Here is an 18,969-nt window from a genome sequence, read left to right on the forward strand (position 1 = left end):
AATTTATAGAAACTGTTCTGTTTTTGTTAAGTTTTAGTTTTAATTTTGCTTATTAATATAAATGAAGAATACCAAAGTGGTTTCGGTTACCTATTTTGTTGAAAAGTAAAGCTGTTTGATCTCATATGTGAGCCGCCATGTTGTTTTTATAAAACAGGAGTCTGATCACTGGTGATGCGGAACTGAACATCCCTCCTACCCAAGAAGAGCACTATGTGGATCAGTAGGAGTTTTCACCTAGTGGTCTGAGGTGGGTGTGTGCTTGTCTTTATATGCTTAAGTGGACACGTTTTAACTTTTAACTTGTAGTGTAGACAGTTCCACATTTTTGGGACATCTGCCTGGTCCACACAATGACAAAATACCCTTAAGCGTGGTTTTAGAGGTACGGAGTGAATTAACTTTTGCTTTGGGTCACAAGAAGAGGGTGGGGCTTAAATGTGAAACTAGAACCAGCCACCAGGGGGAGTTCTGGTTTAATGTGACGTTATTGTAACTTTTCCTGCTGCAGTAAATGTGCATTCTAGTTTATTTACTGTGAAAATATTTTTCTTTCTATTGTCCAACATTAAATAAGAACAAAATCAACAATCTATTTAAAATAAAAATACACTTTCTTCCATTCAGTGATAAGTGTGTGTGTGTGTGTGTGTGTGTGTGTGTGTGTGTGTGTGTGTGTGTGTGTGTGTGTGTGTGTGTGTGTGTGTGTGTACATGAACTGGCTGAAACTGCAAACCAGTTGAAACAAATCAATACTTTACAACAATGAATTTGATTTGAGGTTGTGGTTGTGATTTTAGATGAATGCCCACTCAAGAGACTCAAAACAAACACACACACACACACACACACACACACACACACACACACACACACACACACAAATACACGCACGCACACGCGCGCACACACGCACACAATCTTTTGTCATGTTTGCTGTGTGCTTCCTTCAGGACGGGGGTAATTGTGACAGCAGTGAAGCTTTAAGTGAGGTAGATAATAGACATTGACCTATCTGTTATCACAGCCCTCTCTGTCTGGAAGCACTGTGGACTGAAGTGTGTGTTGACAGCTGGAGTTGAACCAAGTTGCTGCTCAGTTCACGGTTCTGTAATCTTCAGACATCCTTTTGCGGAAAATCAGACCATTCCTAAAGTTAGCATTCATTTTCATCTGCTGCTGATGAACATTTTTATTTTCACTTTTGACCAATATAGAACTTTGTGTCATTTTGACAACAATGAGTGTTGCTTTTAAAAACAACCATGTGGTGACTGTTGACATCACTGAAGAAATCGGTGGATGGAAAACAAGTGGAACACCTACTGCTGATTCACTGGTATGTGTGTAGTGGCTCTTGATGCATCATCTCCAGCCTCAGTCCACTTCGTGTGAAGCTCACTAAGTCTTAGAATTTGCTTCAAAAGCTTATCAAAGCTGTGGTTATCTCTGCTGCTGGTGCATCAATCCTACCACACTTTTCCCTTCCACTCAACTTGATGTAAACATGCTTGGATAAAGCACTGTGTGAACAGGTAGCTTCTTTGGCAAAGACCTTTGTGGCTAAAGCCCGATTTATACTTGGGTGCAGAAACAAACATGCAATGCCCTGACACTGGTCATACAGGGACCTAACAGCCCGCATCAGAGGGCCTGGTACCCCATACTCCTGGAGTACCCCCACAGGGCCCCCCGAGGGACGCGGTCAAACGCCTTCTCCAAATCCACAAAAAACATGTAGACTGGTCGGGCAAATTCCCACGCACCCTCCAGGACCCCCCAAGGGTACAGAACTAGTCCAGTGTTCCACGGCCAGGACGAAAACCACATTGCTCCTCCTGAATCTGAGGCGGGTCGACAATTCAACGGACCCTCCTCTCCAGATCCCCCGAATAGACCATACCAAGGAGGCTGAAGAGTGTGATCCCCCTGTAGTTGGAACACACCCTGTGGTCCCCCTTTTTAAGTAGGGGAACCACCACCCTGGTCATCCAGTCCAGTGGGACTGCCCCCGATGTCCACGAGATATTGCAGAGCCGCGTCAGCCAACACAGCCTCACAACATCTAGAGCCTTTAGGAACTCCGGGCGGATCTCATCCACCCACTGAACCTTGCCACAGAGGAGCTTTTTAACCCCAACAGTGACCTCAGCACCAGAGATTTAAAAAACCAACTCAAAGTCCCCGAAGTCTGCTTCCTCACTGGAAGATGTGCTGGTGGGATTGAGGAGGTCTTCGAAGTATTCTGCCCACCAATCCACAACGTCCTGAGTAGAGGTCAGTAGCACACTGCCCCCACTATAAACAGTGATGGTAGCGCACTGCTTTCCCCTCCTGAGATGCCGGATGGGGAATCAGAATATCCTCAAAGCCATATGACAGTCTTGCTACATGGTCTCACCGAACTGCACCCACGTCCGGGTTTTTGCCTCTGCGACCACCCAGCCGTACCCTCACGATACGTTCTGGCCTGCCTAGTCTGACTGGCATCCTCCCCCACCATCGGAGCCAACTCTTCACTCGAGTGTTCAAGACATGTGGCCACAGGTCAGATGAAACAACAAAGTCGATCATTGAACTGCGACCTAAGGTATCCTGGTGCCAAGAGCACATGTGGACATCTTTATGTCTGAACATGATGTTCAATATTGGACAATCCATGACTAGCACAGAAGTCCAATAACAACAAAACTGCTCAAATTCAGATCAGGGGGCCGTTCCTCCCATCCACACCTCTCCAGGTCTCACTGTTGTTGCCCACGTGAGCGTTAAAGGCCCCCAGCAGAACGAGGGAGTCACCAGAAGAAGCGCTCTCCAGTACCCCCTCCAAGGTCTCCAAAAAGGGTGAGTAGTCTGAACTATAGTTTGGTGCATAAGCACAGACCACAGTCAGAACCCGTCCCTCTACATGTAGGCGGAGGGAGGCTACCCTCTCATTCACCGGGGTAAACCCCAAACGTACAGGCACCAAGAATGGGGGTGACTAGTATGCCCACCCCTGCTCGGTGCCTCTCAGTGGGAGCAACTCCAGAGTGGTAGAAAGTCCAACCGCTCTCAAGGAAACTGGTTCCAGAACCAGAGCCATGCGTTGAGGTGAGTCCGACTATATCTAGTTGGAACCTCTCAACCTCACACACCAACTCATGCTCCTTCTTCACCAGAGAGGTGACATTCCATGAGCCAAGAGCCAGCTTCTGTAGCCTAGGATCAGACCGCCAGAGTCCCTGCCCTCGACTACCTCCCGCCACACACTGCAACCAATCCCTTTGGCCCCTCCCACAAGTGGTGAGACCACGGGAAGGGGGACCAACGCTTCCTCTTCGGGCTGTGCCCGGCCGGGCTCCATGAGTGAAAGCCTGGCCACTAGGCGCTTGCCAACGTGCCCCACCTCCAGGCCTGGCTCCAGAGGGGGGCCCCGGTGACCTGTGTCCGGGTGAGGGAACACGGTTTCCATTCATAGTATTCATTATAAGAGGTTTTTGGGCTACTCTTTTGTCTGATCCCTCACCTAGGACCTGTTTTAAACATGTTTTTAATCAGTTTTATAAATCTTTTTTATAGATACATTTTTTTGCGAAGCACCTCATAATTTTTATCTTGAAAGATGTTATATAAAAGATTGTTTTATTTCTTTCTTTTCTTTCTTAACCCTGTTGCTCAGTCTAAACTTTCCATTAACCATGTTAGAGAGGGACAAAACAACTAGGAACAAATTTTTGAATGCGCAAGTGGGTTAAGGTTAGGATGGGGTGGGGTGAAGGTTAAATAGCAAAAGGGTAAAGGTCAGAATTTGATGAAATCTCCGTTTTACAGTGGCAGTCGGAAAACGATGCTCTCGCACAGCCTAACCCTAACCCACACTCCTCCTCACTGCTCGCTATGTTGAGCCAAGGTGAGGAGCCTGACACTAAAATACATGGAAGTGGATTCAAGCCATATTAGATGCCATGTGTCCCTCTATGTGAGCCTGTGAGGACAAAATGCACCTACTCATCTGTAACAAGCGGCTACAAAAAACTTTAATCGTTCATAAATGTTGCTGTTTTACACGTTTGCCTTTTTGATTGTTGCCAGTGATGAAAGGGAGTCTGATGTAATTGTCATATGCTGGAGGTTGAACGAAGTACTAATTAGATAATTGAGCTCCTGTCTGCCGTTAAGGTCTTCCACATCCTCAAACACAAAAATTCTCGTTGGTTGCAGTGATTAAGATGTATACTTCCCCCTTTGCCAGGAAATATACACATCGTCACTTTAAAGAGCAAGTCACCCCCAAAATCAATTTTTTCCCCCAATAAACTATGTAGCATTTTAGTGCATTTTAGTTAAAATTTTAATGTTTTGCCTAAAACTGTCAGTGTTGTGCCATTGTCAGGTAAAAACTCTGCACTGCAATTGAATTTAAATCTGCCATTGCTATTGGCTAAGAGGTACGCTAGGATGTTAGCTGGTACCATATGATGTCACAATGTCGTTCTGAGCCTGTGTGTGTGTGTGTGTGTGTGTGTGTGTTTATTAGGGTCTGCTAGGCAACAGCATGTGTTGCATTGTTGCAGTCGGAGCTTCCTCAACTCCGTTTTGGGTGTCGTACATGCCTTTTCCACGTGCGCCTACGCAGCACGGCTCCACTGTTTGGTTCCAAGGTTGTGTTACAAGAAACGGACATTTGCTTTCTGCCCATATTTTTAATCAAGAACCTGGATGTGATTCCAAGTTTACAGAACTGAGTTGGCAGTGGAAGTGTTTCTATAATCTAGTCCTTCTAGTCTAACCCAAGCACTCCAAACAGGACTGTTTCTCTAAAGTACATAAACTCTTGGGCTGGTGTGAAGCAGTGGTCCAGCAGCTGAGCCAGTCCCAGATGGCTTAACTTAACCTGCACCTCCTTTTACCACATCCACCCAGAGACACCTCTATAGAGATGGAGTGTCTATTAAAATGATGCACGTCCCATCACCAAACATCCACGAGCCTCCTGCCCCACTGACATTCAGGGATGGCACCCCCACACACATACCTACCACCACCATCTCGCAGACATTAACACAAATGTGTGGTCCCCCCCCCCCCCCCCCCCCCATCAGGAGAGCGAAGCCTTTTAATTATCTGCTGATTACCTGTTAGATCACCTTAGCTAATGGAGAGCAGCTCCCCAGGGAGCCATCCAATCTAACTCTCATCTCACACAATGGGCTCCTCTTTACTAGAGAGAGTACACCAGAGTGTACTGAAACAAGGTGTGTGTGTGTGTGTGTGTGTGTGTGTGTGAGAGAGAGTGTGTGTGTGTGTGTGTGTGTGTGTGTGTGTGTGTGTGTGTGTGTGTGTGTGTGTGTGTGTGTGTGTGTGTGTGTGTGTGAGAGAGAGAGAGAGAGAGAGAGACTCAGAGAGACAGACAGAAAGTCCCCTTGAGGCAGATGCTGAGATTAGGACTGAAAATAGCCGCCTATTTATTCTTTCATACACTAGATTACCATCACACTCTGTTCCACGCATGCACGCACGCACGCACGCACGCACACACACACACACACACACACACACACACTCTCACCCTTCAGATTTCTGTGTCAGGTTTCCATTTTCAGAGATTTTTTCTAATTATTCTCACTGGCTGCGTACTTCCAGGCAGCTACCAACGTTCCTCTGATTGTTGAGACTCGTGCAAAGAACCCAAAGGAAAAAGTGCACAACTGTCACTTCAGGAGGATTTTTATTTTGCAGGAAAAACACATCCAAAATAACAAAGCGGCATCTAATGACAATTTATCTTTCCACCGGAAAATACTAAAATCATGTCCCCTCCCTGTGTGTCCCTGTGTCCCTGTGCTTCCAGGTGTTTAGAAGGTAGAGATGTTTAGGAAACTTAAACGTTTTCTGCTGAAGAGACTGCATGAAGAGACGTTTTGGATGGACCCTTGTTTCAGAGCTGAGAAGAGTCCAAATGAGACACAAATTAAACAGAAAGTTAATGTCTGGCTTAAATAAACACCAAATAAAACAGTGTTTTACTGCAGGATCTGTATAATTTCTGGTGCATAATTGTAATCTAATGTGTATTCACCAGTTGTGTTAATGAGATTAGCAGGGACGAACACTGAGAACGTCCCTCCTCTGTGTTGTCGCCTGATTCAGCCTCAGCATCCCAGTCATCCCAGTAAAGCATATTCCACTCATACAAACAGCAGGACAACACCACAACCTAATGAGGATGTAACCATCAAGCCACAACTCCCTGACATCCTAATCCGGACCCGGGGCCAAGTGCGTTAAATTGAACCTGTCTGGAGAAAGTCCCAACCCAATGGAGGGGGGTGGGGGGGCTAGAGATTAGCCTGTATCGCCTGTGGGCAGAGACAAAATGAAAGGTTTGTTTCCAGAATCAGGGAGAGCCTGGCCTGCCATCAGAGTCACGGTGCTACAAACACAGCAGCGTGCCGAGATGAGAGAGAAGGTTTCCCAAAGACGCCTGACTGCAGCATCAAACAGGAAAGACACCCGGGACGACCGATAGAGGAAGAAAAGAGAGAGGGATGGAGAGAGGGCCCTGGAGTGGTGCCAAGTTCCCTAGGTAGTGTACAAGTATCTTTAGAAGCCGGCGTCTTGTTAGCTAATACATTACACCAATCACGACTGGCTATCTTAAGCTACAATTAATCTGCTCGCTGGCACAGGCTGATAGGACAGCAACATGCTGTTTCTTAATTAAAAGCAAACGGATTAAAAATGATTAATAACGGTATTAAATATTCTCATGGACTAAAAGCGCAAAGAAATCGGGGGCTTTCTTATGCGGGCTTAAAACGAAGAAGTCATTAACGGGAGGCCCAATCTCCCTAAGCCAGGGCTTTACTTTGTTTGGGATCACAAGTTGCTTACTTCATGAATATGCATTCTGCCCCTATCAAGTCGAGACCAAAAGGCAGGATGGTGGTGTGGCGGTGGTTTCCCTCAGTGGCTCAGGAACTTTTTGATTTGTGACATTTCGTGGTCTGCCTTTGTAGCTGAGTCGCGAAGTTAACTGCTTCCTGTCCAGGCGGCTGCGCGCTGATCAGCTCGCCTCGTTTCTGAGCCTGGAGACAGGAAGTGAAGAGCTGACCCATCTGGGACAAGGTTTAGCATAACACACACTGTGTGCGCGTGTGCACATTTGTGTGTGCGTGCGTGTGTAACAATGTAAATGTCATGTTACGACAACATTTAACCCTCTCAGGCTCACAATAAGTTTTGATAAAAGCACGAACAACTATGTCCTTCAGGGGTACTTCAGAGTAAATAAATGCTCATGACATGCGTATGTGGAGTAACCAGGTAGGTAGGTTTTAACGTTGCACATCTGCAACACCTGCCTCCAGAGGGTTAAATAGCTGTCTATGATGTTTTATTATTTAAATATAAGAGACAGTAATAAAGGTTACAATTGGCGTTTGCCACCTGCAGTACTCAGCCCCCCCACTAGAGGGTGAGTTTAATGTTTGACACGGCAGGTTTCTGAGAAACGTACTAATCCTGTTAAAAGAACAGGAACGTAGAAACAGTTGTAGCAGATCTGAGACATTTTAATGGGTTAAATGAGATTATCTGTAATCACTTTAAGAAGAACACGTTCTATATTGCAACGTCTAGCTGAGGTGCGCTGGATGGGATGGGAAGTGGTTAGTTACATGTTCTGTTGCTCAGATTGGATCATTTTAATATAGCAGCTCTGTCAGGAATCCTCCTTCCCTGAAAGAGGCTCTACAAGCATCATTGTGAGTTCAGCTTCTAAATGCAGCGCTGCTGTAATCAGGCCCTCTGGTTCTGTGTAATTTAAATACTTATGGCTTGTGTCCAAGACTCCGGTGCCAAACCCGAGTGTTAGCTGTAATTGACCATACAAGCCTTTTCTCCTGCTTTCTCTGCTAATTTCATAAGTGCTATTTTTAAAATGTCAAATCTAAAGCAGATTAATGTGTCCTAATGTGAAATTAGATGCATTCTAGAGAGAATCACAGGACAATCACACGGGTTGGATTCCATTTCTGACCCTATTATTGAGAATAAAAGGTCTTTCTGCTCCAGTTTGCCGAGCTGGAGGGGTGACAATGCCGATCCAGGATTCAAACATCCTGAAACGGGTTCCTCTCTGATTGTGACATTTAGGATAGCTCAAATTCAGCCCAGATAACTCAAATGTGTTTGTATAATCATGACGGGGGGTGTTGTTACAGTGGAGGTGGTCAGCAGGAAGGATTATGGGTATAACCAGTTCATCTCTTTACCATTTTTTAGCATATTTCCCCCATATTTGTTTTACATAGAATAACGATGGTTTCATTCTGTTTTAGTTTTTATTTCCTTGTGCTTTTCTTGTGAGGCCCATTTTTCAGTATTTGTAGAATACACCACATCAGATTAAAATCAGCACCATGTTTCAGCAGCTGAAAAAATACAAATTCTAGAAACTCAAAGATAGTGCTGCAGGATGGCTCTGATAAGATATGAGCAGTTGTGTGTGTAATGTATAACTAATGCATGTGTGTGTGTGTGTGTGTGTGTGTGTGTGTGTGTGTGTGTGTGTGTGTGTGTGTGTGTGTGTGTGTGTGTGTGTGTGTGTGTGTGTGTGTGTGTGTGTGTGTGTGTGTGTGTGTATGCTTATGTCTGTTACAGTTTTGCTGGATCAACTTTTGACCCTACAAAATAAATAAGCCTATGAACCAGTTAGTTTTATTGTGAAAAGATCACAGCGGCCTGACAGGCAAAACTCAGGGATATTAGACTAAATTCCTTATCTTTAAGCTGCTTCACTACAACACAAAAACCTGTATCATTAATTTGGAGTTTTCCGTTATTTAAAGGTGCAATTTGTCAGAATAATTGGAGAATTCTATACTGAAAACATCCCTAAAGAGTCTAATGTCTCAATCATGTTGGAAGGAAGGTTACCCTGAAACAGATTTAATTCCCAGCCGGCTAGGAGGGTTGTCACTTTTTCTACTTTCAAAATAAAAGGGGGGACGTAGTTACTATTTACTTTCAGCAAGTGTAAGGTTGCCGTGTCCCCTGTGAGCTAATGCTGCAGTGCCGGCATTTGTAATTTAACCATGGCATAGATACAGATTTGTTTAAAGAACCAAAGCCAGTGACAAGAGCAACCTGAAGGTCTTTTCTTGTACCCCTTTTTGTTTTACTCTAACATCGGGTAAAGAAGGCTAGAGGCTAACATTGATGCTAGCGGTCAGCAAATAGTATAAAAACATCTCAAGCTACTTTTTCAAAAACTAACAACTCAATATTACAGTGGAGTGAATGAGTCAAACATGGTGCTTTACTTCGTTAATGAGTCGTTCAGAACTACACTCACCTAAAGGATTAAACAGGATACTAATACGGTGTTTGACCCCCTTTGGCCTTCACAACTGCCTTAATTCTACGCGGCATTGATTCATTGGAGGTCGGTAACAAGATGGCGCCCCGGCAGGGTTGTGGTCGTGGTGGAGGCCTAGCTGTTGTTTTCAGAGACCACCTTCCATGTAGCCCTACATCCTCTGGTCGCTTTGCTTCCTTTGAACTGCGGCTGATTAAAGTCGGGCGTAAGGACCCGTTCTACTGTGCTGTGGTCTATCGTCCACCTGGTCCAAACAGTTCTTTCTTTCAGGAGTTTAGTGACTTTCTATCTTCCACTGTGAAACTGTCCAGACTGGTGATTGTTGGTGACTTTAACGTCCATGTTGATGATCCCTTGAACCACTTTGCCATGAATTTCTCCAGCCTTATGGACTCTTTCAGGTTTACCCAGCATGTTTCTGGCCCCACACACACCAGGAGGCACACTCTAGACCTTGTTTTTACCCTGGGTCTAAATGCTGACAGTGTTTGTCCTGAGAACGTTTATATTTCAGATCACCATTGCATTTTCTTTAACTTGGCAGTTTCTGCATCCCCACCTCCTGCTCGCCGTATGGTTAGTTCTCGTTTTCTTAATGAGAGCACAGCTAGCAATTTTTCTGTTGCTTTTGATCCACCCTGTTCTTCTGCTAACGACCCAGATTCCTTAACCTCTCAGTTTAATGAGCACTGCCTCTCCATTCTGCACAACATGCTTAGATTACTGTAACTCTCTTTTCACGTGTCTGAGCAGAGCCTCCCTGAACTGTCTACAGGTGGTTCAGAATGCCTGTGCTCGGCTTCTGACCAAGTCCTCCAAACACACCCACATCACCACGCTTCTCCTCCAGCTTCACTGGCTGCCAGTCAACTTCAGGGTTCATTTCAAGATCCTGGTTCTGGTCTATAGGGCCGTACATGGACAAGCACCATCTTACATTGGTGATCTTCTTAGTCCCTACACCCCCAGCAGGTCCCTGAGGTCCAGTGACCAAAGCCTACTGGTTGTGCAGCACCAGGCTAAAGACCAAAGGTGACAGATCATTTGCTGCTGCGGCCCCCAGACTCTGGAACTCTCTCCCCCTGAGCCTGAGATCAGTGGACTCAGTGGTCTCCTTTAAAAAGCAGCTGAAAACTCACTTGTTCAAGCTGGCTTTTGGATGACCTTCTTCACCACTCTCTCTTTATTCTGCTCTCCCCACCTATTCCACCTTCCTCAGGATCCACTGATACCCCTCTTTCCTATTCACTCTCTCTCTTTCTTAACATATTTTTAATCACAATTGTCTATTTTTTGCTCATTAAAAATGTATTTTAACCATTTTCTAAATTCTTTTTTATAATTTTACAATTTTTGTTTTTGTGAAGCGCCTCACAATTTTTATCTTGAGAGGCGCTATTGAAAAGATTTCTTCTTGTTCTTCTTCTTGTTCTTCTTCTTGTTCTTGTTCTTGTTCTTCTTCTTCTTCTTCTTCTTCTTCTTCAATAAGGTGCTGAAAGCATTCTTTAGAAGTGTTGGCCCATATTGACAGGACAGCATCTTGCAGTTGATGGAGATTTGTGCGATACACATCCAGGGCACGATGCTCCCGTTCAACCACATCCCAAAGATGCTCTAACAGGAGGAGATCTAGTGACTGTGGGGGGCAATTATAGTACAGTCAATTCATTGTCATGTTCAAGAAACCAGTTTGAAATGATTGGAGCTTTTTGACATGGTGCATTATCCTGCTGGAAGTAGCCATCAGAGGATGGGTACATGGTGGTCATGAAGGTATGGACATGGTCAGAAACAATAATCAGGTAGCCTGTGGCATTTAAACGATGCCCAGTTGACAATAAGGGGCCCAAAGTGTGCCAAGAAAACATCCTCCACACCATTACACCACCACCACCAGCCTGTACAGTGGTAACAAGGCATGATGGATCCATGTTCTCATTCTGTTTACGCCAAATTCTGACTTACCATTTGAATGTGTCAACAGTAATCAAGACTCATTAGACCAGGCAACATTTTTCTGGTCTTCAACTGTCCAATTTTGGTGAGCTTGTAATGGGTATAACCTGAAGACCTGGAATTTCTGCCCGAACACAGCAGTAAAACGTTAAAGAAGTATTTTTTTATTTAGAATGTGGGAAAATCAGGGAATCGAAGAAGATTTTGCTGATAGGAAAACTGGAGACGGAGCAGCATATGCTGCGATGACAGGGAGAGGGGGCGGGACTGTCTCGGTGTCAGCTATGGGAGCTCCTCTTCAGTCTGTGGATTAAACTCCTCTCCTCAAACTGACACAGACAATTAGCACAGCCCACAGAAGTTCAAGTATCCAAAAATCCACTGTCAGAGTGAGGTACAGGCAAGGTCATACACAAACAGGCAGAAGTCAGCATTACCTATCAGGGGGTTGAGCAGGGATCAGTAGTCAAAGTTCAGAGCCAAGGTCGGGGTCCAGATGGGCGAGAGAACCTTCAGGTTGGAGTTCAGGAGATTGTCTTGACCAGGACCACATCCCTAAATTCATTGAAGCAACTGCCATGTGATTGGTTGATTGGATCATTGCATTAAGAAGAAGTTGAACAGGTGTTCCTAATAATCCTTTAGGTGAGTGTATATCAGCAAGCTAACAGAAAGACGGTACAAGCAACACCTCCTCTACGCCGAAGGTATAGTAATAAATGTAGTAAGTGCTCCCTACCGTAAAACACACCAGTGCTAGCACTAGCAATGACAATGCATTTATCTACTTATCAACTTACTGTGTGTGACTCATCTTTGCTTGTCATCTAGAAACTTCTGGTGCTGATTTGCAGCTAGCAACAACCATGAAACCAATGAAACAAAGAGGGGGGAGAGTGATTGCAGTAACCTAATTTGACCACAGGATGTCATCTTACGTTTATCTTACACACTGCACTTTTAAAGCTGTGTGAAATATTTCCAGACCAGCTGCAAAATGAGGAAATTTGTGAACAGTCAAAATGTATTATTATCTTTTGTTAAACTCTGGTTGGTGGACACAAAATCTGCAGGAATGGGTTCTAGCCAGAAACAAACCCAGACTCGCCCTCTGTCTCTTCTACACACAGGAGTCTGTATACTCAGAGGCAGAGAGCACCATGGGGGTGGGACTAGCCAGCTCAAAAATAACCAATCAGAATAAAGGTGGAATTAACAACTGTACCTCACAACTCGGTGGTTTTTTGGCTGTAGTCAAAGATGGCGTCTGGCGGCGGCACAAGCATCTTTCTTTAGAAGAAAGGCTTTTAGTGCTTCTACTTGTGTTATTTAGAACTGAGGAAAGAGCAGCGAACTCCGCTTCAGGCACCGTTTTCTTTGGTTATGAGAAACTGAGTGTTGGGGTGTGTGACGTACGCTGCTCATTGGCTCGGTTAGAATTCCCAAAAGGAAGCATGGGGCTGGTTGCTCAGGCTAAAATCCTTCAGTGGGGGCTGGGTTAGTGTTGGTATTCCCTCTCAGATGGAAGCGTCCAGGAATAATCCTCATCAGAAACACATCAGATGACTCCTCTTGATGAGGAGGAGCAGCGCTTCTGCTCAAAGTCTCTCCCAAAGTCCAAAAGATCGGCCGATTGAGAGTTTTTGATTCTGGTTTAGCTCCCTCTTCACGTCAACATCACCACTGCTGCCTTCATTTATGATGACAACTGCTCGAGGTTTGATTGTTTTATGGATGGAATGAATGTGTTCACTGTAATGGCAGCAGCATAAAAAGCAAACACAGCTGAACATGAACAAATCTACAACGCTTGGGCTGATTGTGTTGTTTTCAGTGTAAAATTACAACCAGCTAATCTAAGTGTGTGGTAGTAACAATGCCGTTTAGGACATGAACTGTGTTTTTTCTCTCACACACACACACACCAAAGAACCATGCATACATTGCCAACGATAGTCACACACACTCAGTTCTGCCCTTGTGTGTTTGTATGTGTGTGCGCGCACAAGTGAGTGTGTGATGATGCTGATGAAGATGAACTGAACACCCCAAAGATCTGACAGCCTGAGGCACAAACGTGGAGCTTAATTGATGATCAAACATCCACCAGGTGTAAATGACTGTTTTCACATCGTGTGTGTGTGTGTGTGTGTGTGTGAATGAGTTTCTCCACATGAACCTTTTGTTCTTGTCCACTCGGCGTGTGTGCATACCCAGCAGCACGCTTGTATTTGCATAACTGCGTTGTTTTCATTGACAGACAAGAGATTTCAAAGACATGAAGACATCCCATTCAGCCCAAGTCTTTCATGTTGACCTCAGGGTGACAGGAGGACAGAGCAGCACACACTCTGCACCAGGATGAAAGAGTTCGGTCCGCGGTCTTCCTCATCACACTCACGAGAAACCGCAATAAACTACAAACACTTCCAGTCAGAGCTGGTTTGAAACTCTCATCAGAGAAAATGATCACTGATAGAAATGAAACAACATACAGAATGTGATGATGACACGACCTGGGAGAAAACCTATAAATCAGAAACAGTCTCAGTGTTTGACCCTTATCAAGCTTGAGTCACTCTGGTTCCACACTGGTTCGTGACTGGTTCCAGACATATTTCAGAAAAGGTTCTAAATGGATTCCAGACTGCCCCTATAAGGATTACAATTTTTTATTTTTTTATTTTTTTTTATTTTCATTTATTGACATTAAAATAAAAATACAGTCAGAACTAAATTGCTGCAAGCCAAAATGAAAAAGGGGACAGAAAGAAGAAAAACTTATGTTGTCTGCCCCTTTTAACTAAAATAGCATTAATACAAATGAAATAATCATATGATTCTTAAAGAAATTGAACAATATAGTTCCTGGACCTGTTGGCCGATTGGGTTCCATCTGCGCACAACAACTTTGGGGCGTTGAATGAGAATTCTTCACACATTTGCAAATGTTTACACACATTTTATTGCCTGTTAAGATTAAAAGATTAAAGTCCCATTAGTCGTCACACACACTGAAATTTGTTCTCCGTATTCGACCCATCCCTGGGGGGAGCGATGAGCTGCAGACACGGCCGTGCTCGGGAACTATTTGGTGGTTTAACCCCCCCAGTCGAACCCCTCAACGCTGAGTGTCAAGTGGGGAAGCATTAGGGGTGTTTCCACTACAAGAACTTCAGGGTAGATTTACAGGAACCTCCACCTGACCGGGCCGGCCGAACGGCCGTTTTTCGGGCTGTTTTTAGGAACCTTCTGAGTACCTGCTCTGGTGTAGGTATTCCAAACGGCTCCGTGGAGTAGCTGAGCAGAACCTCTGGTTAACTCACGCTGACTGGTTGTAATTCAGTAGGAAATGACATCAGCAGACGTCCAAAACAACCGGCAGCAGTAAAATTAGAAAAGTAGCTGGTGAAAAAGAATGGAAGCAATAAATAAATAAATAAACACAGATCGTATTTAAAATCTAACTCCCGACACTGGAAAACAGTGGAATTCCCCCACAGCGATTGGGAAAAATGGGGAAATTCCCCCACAGACAATTGATGGGGCTTGCCTCACAAAACTCAGAGCTGCTCACATCCTCTGAATGGATTAAATCATGATATATTCTATAAAATAAATGCTTTTAATATTATTCATGTTATTAATGCTTTTGGGGCTGATCAGTGACATCACTCAGTTCTGAAAGGGCTGGATTTGAATGGAGACACAACAGCTGAGAGGACTGGGACATCCTACCTCCTGGTCAATTCCCATCCTAGGAACTACCCTGGAGTTCTGGTACTGGAAACATGCTGTGGATTTGAACCCATAATCTCTAGATGCTGCAGGCTCATTAGTACCATGGAGAAGTTCAGTCTGAGGAACCTTGTTAGAGCCACAGTGAATGATGTCATGTATGAACCTCCATCAAGATGAACCACAAAGAGATGAAGCTACGACATGCACCTACTTAGATTCAAAGATATTTTAGTGCAAACATAAAACTCACATACTAAACAGTCTCTGCGCTGTAAACCCAAGCTTAATGCTTCTTCTGCTCCATCACTTCACCTCAGTCTGCTGGAAGCTGTTCAGAAAAAAGATCAACTAAAGAAAACAGAGAAGTTATGAAGACAGTTCAACACTCTAAAGGTAACTTTTATTAATATGAATGAGTTTACTAATACAACTCTGGCAGTGAGCAGAAGCCTTGGCCCTGCTGTATAAGTTGATACTGATGAGATCCATTGCAGCAGTGCTGCTGAAAAGCACCTTTTACTGAAATGTCTACAAACCAAACCTGCAGCCATAGAGACCAGCCCTCACCAGCAGAACCATAGAGACCAGCCCTCACCAGCAGAACCATCCAAACAGGAGAGGTGATCTTCTCAACAGTCTGAGTCCTTCCAGGTCCCTCAGATCATCAAAGCACCATTTTTCTGCATTTCAGGGTTTTTAACTTCAACAGTCTTAGTGAGGATGAGGCAGGTCACACACAGACAATGACAGTACGAGATTAGAAGTGTGTGTGTGTGTGTGTGTGTGTGTGTGTGTGTGTGTGTGTGTGTGTGTGTGTGTGTGTGTGAGAGAGAGAGAGAGAGAGAGAGAGAGAGAGAGAGAGAGAGAGAGAGAGAGAGAGAGAGAGAGAGACAGAGAGAGAGACAGAGAGAGAGAGAGAGAGAGAGAGAGAGAGAGAGAGAGAGAGAGAGAGAGAGAGAGAGAGAGAGAGAGAGAGAGAGAGAGAGAGAGAGAGAGAGAGAGAGAGAGAGACAGCAAGTTTGTGTACTTATGTAAATTTCAGAATCAGGTTTATCACCAGTTCTGTTACAATGATGTGGGATTTGTTTCGGTGTTTTGTGCTATAGAAAATGATCATGTCTGTAAGAAGTACAATCATAAACTCATATATGTGCATAAAGTGAAGATGTACAAACAAAGCATAAGTAAGTCATGTAGTGAAGTGCAGCAAGTGTTTGTGGAGGATGAGGAGGCTGCTCAGAGGAGTGCAGCGTTGCTGCTGAACAGAAACGCTTCTTTATATTCTTATTTTTCTCCTCCTGACTCACACTGGGCCTGCAGATAGGTCAGCTCCATTACCAGTCCGCCGGCCCACAAATATTTAAAACAAATTGAATTGCACACCCAATACCCATCACAATTACGGCAGGCACAATAACTAAATTAGCAATTCAACACAATAATTGGAAATGCGGCTTGCCTGGACCCGCGGGCCTCCCTGGAGGGCTGGCTGATCTGTGGAGGCACGTCAAGCCCGCTAATTCCATAGCTAATTACTGATGCACTGCAGAATGAAGTTGTTTGTCTCCCAAATACCATTTTCAGTTCACGGCAAGGAACACCGGCCGTGCTGAGATAGACTAAAACAACAAAGAAGAGACACACTAGAGTCTGTTTGTGTTTCATTGTTGTCCTCATCTTGTTCTTTTGTTCTGCTTTTCACTCAAATCTTCATCATCATCATCATCATCATCATCATCATCATCATATTTCTTGTGTTTTCATGAAAGCACTAGCAGTGCTTTACAGTTTTTTGCCTCACTGGTTATTATCTTATCTAAAACTTGACCTTCCGTCAAGATGATGATGGGGATGATGTTGATGGTGACAACAAAAATGACAGTGATGAAGATGAAGATGATGGTGACACTGATGATGACAGCGATGGTGATGGCGATGACTACGACAACCACATAGATGATGAGGATGAGGATGATGATGATGACGATGATGATGATGTTGTTGGGGATGATGATGATGATGATGATTTCCTGCTATATTAGCTGTTAACTTTATTTTTTTCTGTTTTTCTCCCCAGAAGAAGCTACAATGATGTTCTGCTGAGCTGTGGTAGCTTCATGGAGGGGGCCATCAGCTAGCACACTGTTGCTAACCACTTAAACATTCTCCCTCTCCTGATGATAACATTTTACTTTCATTGACATTGGATGTGCTACTACTAGTTTACCCGTTTAATAATAGGTTCACTAGTATAAATACAATAAAGTTCATCTCTCACCAAATAGAATATTTACTAAGAAATCTCAATGTAACCATAGAAACATGACTTGGTATATTTGTTGTGTGTGTGTGTGTGTGTGTGTGTGTGTGTGTGTGTGTGTGTGTGTGTGTGTGTGTGTGTGTGTGTGTGTGTGTGTGTGTGTGTGTGCCTGCTTGGTCTTCTCGATCCCCAGTGACTCGTGGTAGACGGCTGCTTATACTGAGCCAGGATCCTCTGGAGTTTTCTTCCTGTTAAAAGGGAGTTTTCCTCTCCACCATCGCTAAATGCTTGCTTAGTATGAGGATTGCTGTAAAGTCACTGACACTAGTCAGTGACTTGAGGTAATTTGCTGGGTTCCTTATAAAGGAAACTTTTTTCTGATTGGCTTAATGAACTGACCTGTATTGGAATGTTTATTATGTGAAGTGCCTTGAGACGACTCTTGTCCTGATTTGGTGCTTTAGAAATAAACTTGAATTGAATGCATGAGGAAGGAGAAGATGGTGATGATGGTGTTTGTGATGATGATGATGATGATGTTGATGATGATGGTGATGATGATGATGATGATGATGGTGATGATGATGATGGTGATGATGATGATGATGATGATGATTAGGGTTGTCACGGTATGAAAATTTAACCTCACGGTTATTGTGACCAAAATTATCACGGTTTTCGGTATTATCGCGGTATTTTTTAAACGGTGTTGCATATGTTCAGAAAGCATTGATAGTCCTGTTCTACACAAACTGAAATAGTTTTGAAAAGGTTTAACAGTGTTTATTAAACCTAAAATAACACAAAGCCTTAGCAAAAGTGCAACTTTTCACTAGTAAAGGAACAAATAGCTTCTTTTTCTGGAACATGTTACAGTAGTCAGTGCAGGTTTAAATGATACAAATCCAAACATTCAAAACATAAACAATATGTAAACAAATCAAAGAAACACCACTTGTTTTCTCATATACTTGTTTTCTTCATTATCAAAATGAAAATCTAAAACTCCAGTCCACACTTGACTTGAGCACTGTACAAGTCAACCTTAAAAAATATGCATTTAAAATAAATAGCCACTTTAAACAAATTACTAAAATAACTACTACACTATGTAATCAAATCCAAATGTTCAAGTATAAATGGCATTGAATAAGTAAACAAATCAATGACAAGGAACTAATTGTATATTTCTCTTCATCATCAACAAATACGATGCTTCATCCAGCAACAGGGTGTCCGTGGCACGGTTTAAATGCTGGCAGAGGACGCTGCGGCTGCAGTATATAGTGACTCGTTGCATTCTCCCTCAACCAAAAGTCCTCACGTCATGCATTTAAGCTAAAATGCTAATGTTAACTTACCTTGCACTGGCTGTAGAGACGCGGATGATGGTCACGCAGATGTGCCATTAGATTCGAAGTGTTGCTGCCTTTTGCAGACACTTGTTTCCTGCATGTTCTGCAAACGGGATAGCAGTCTTCTATTAACTGTCCCTCAGCGTTTTTCAGAAATCCAAAATATGCCCATACTTCCGATTTAGTCTTCTTTGAGGGCTGATGGATGTCCTGGGCGCTGCCGTCTCCTCCTTCGGCCATTATTTCAGCTTCAAAGTTTTGGTGCCGTTGCAAACTAAAAAGTGCGTGTGCGC

Source organism: Nothobranchius furzeri, chromosome 13, assembly GCF_043380555.1.
Source record: "Nothobranchius furzeri strain GRZ-AD chromosome 13, NfurGRZ-RIMD1, whole genome shotgun sequence".
Taxonomy (NCBI): domain Eukaryota; kingdom Metazoa; phylum Chordata; class Actinopteri; order Cyprinodontiformes; family Nothobranchiidae; genus Nothobranchius; species Nothobranchius furzeri.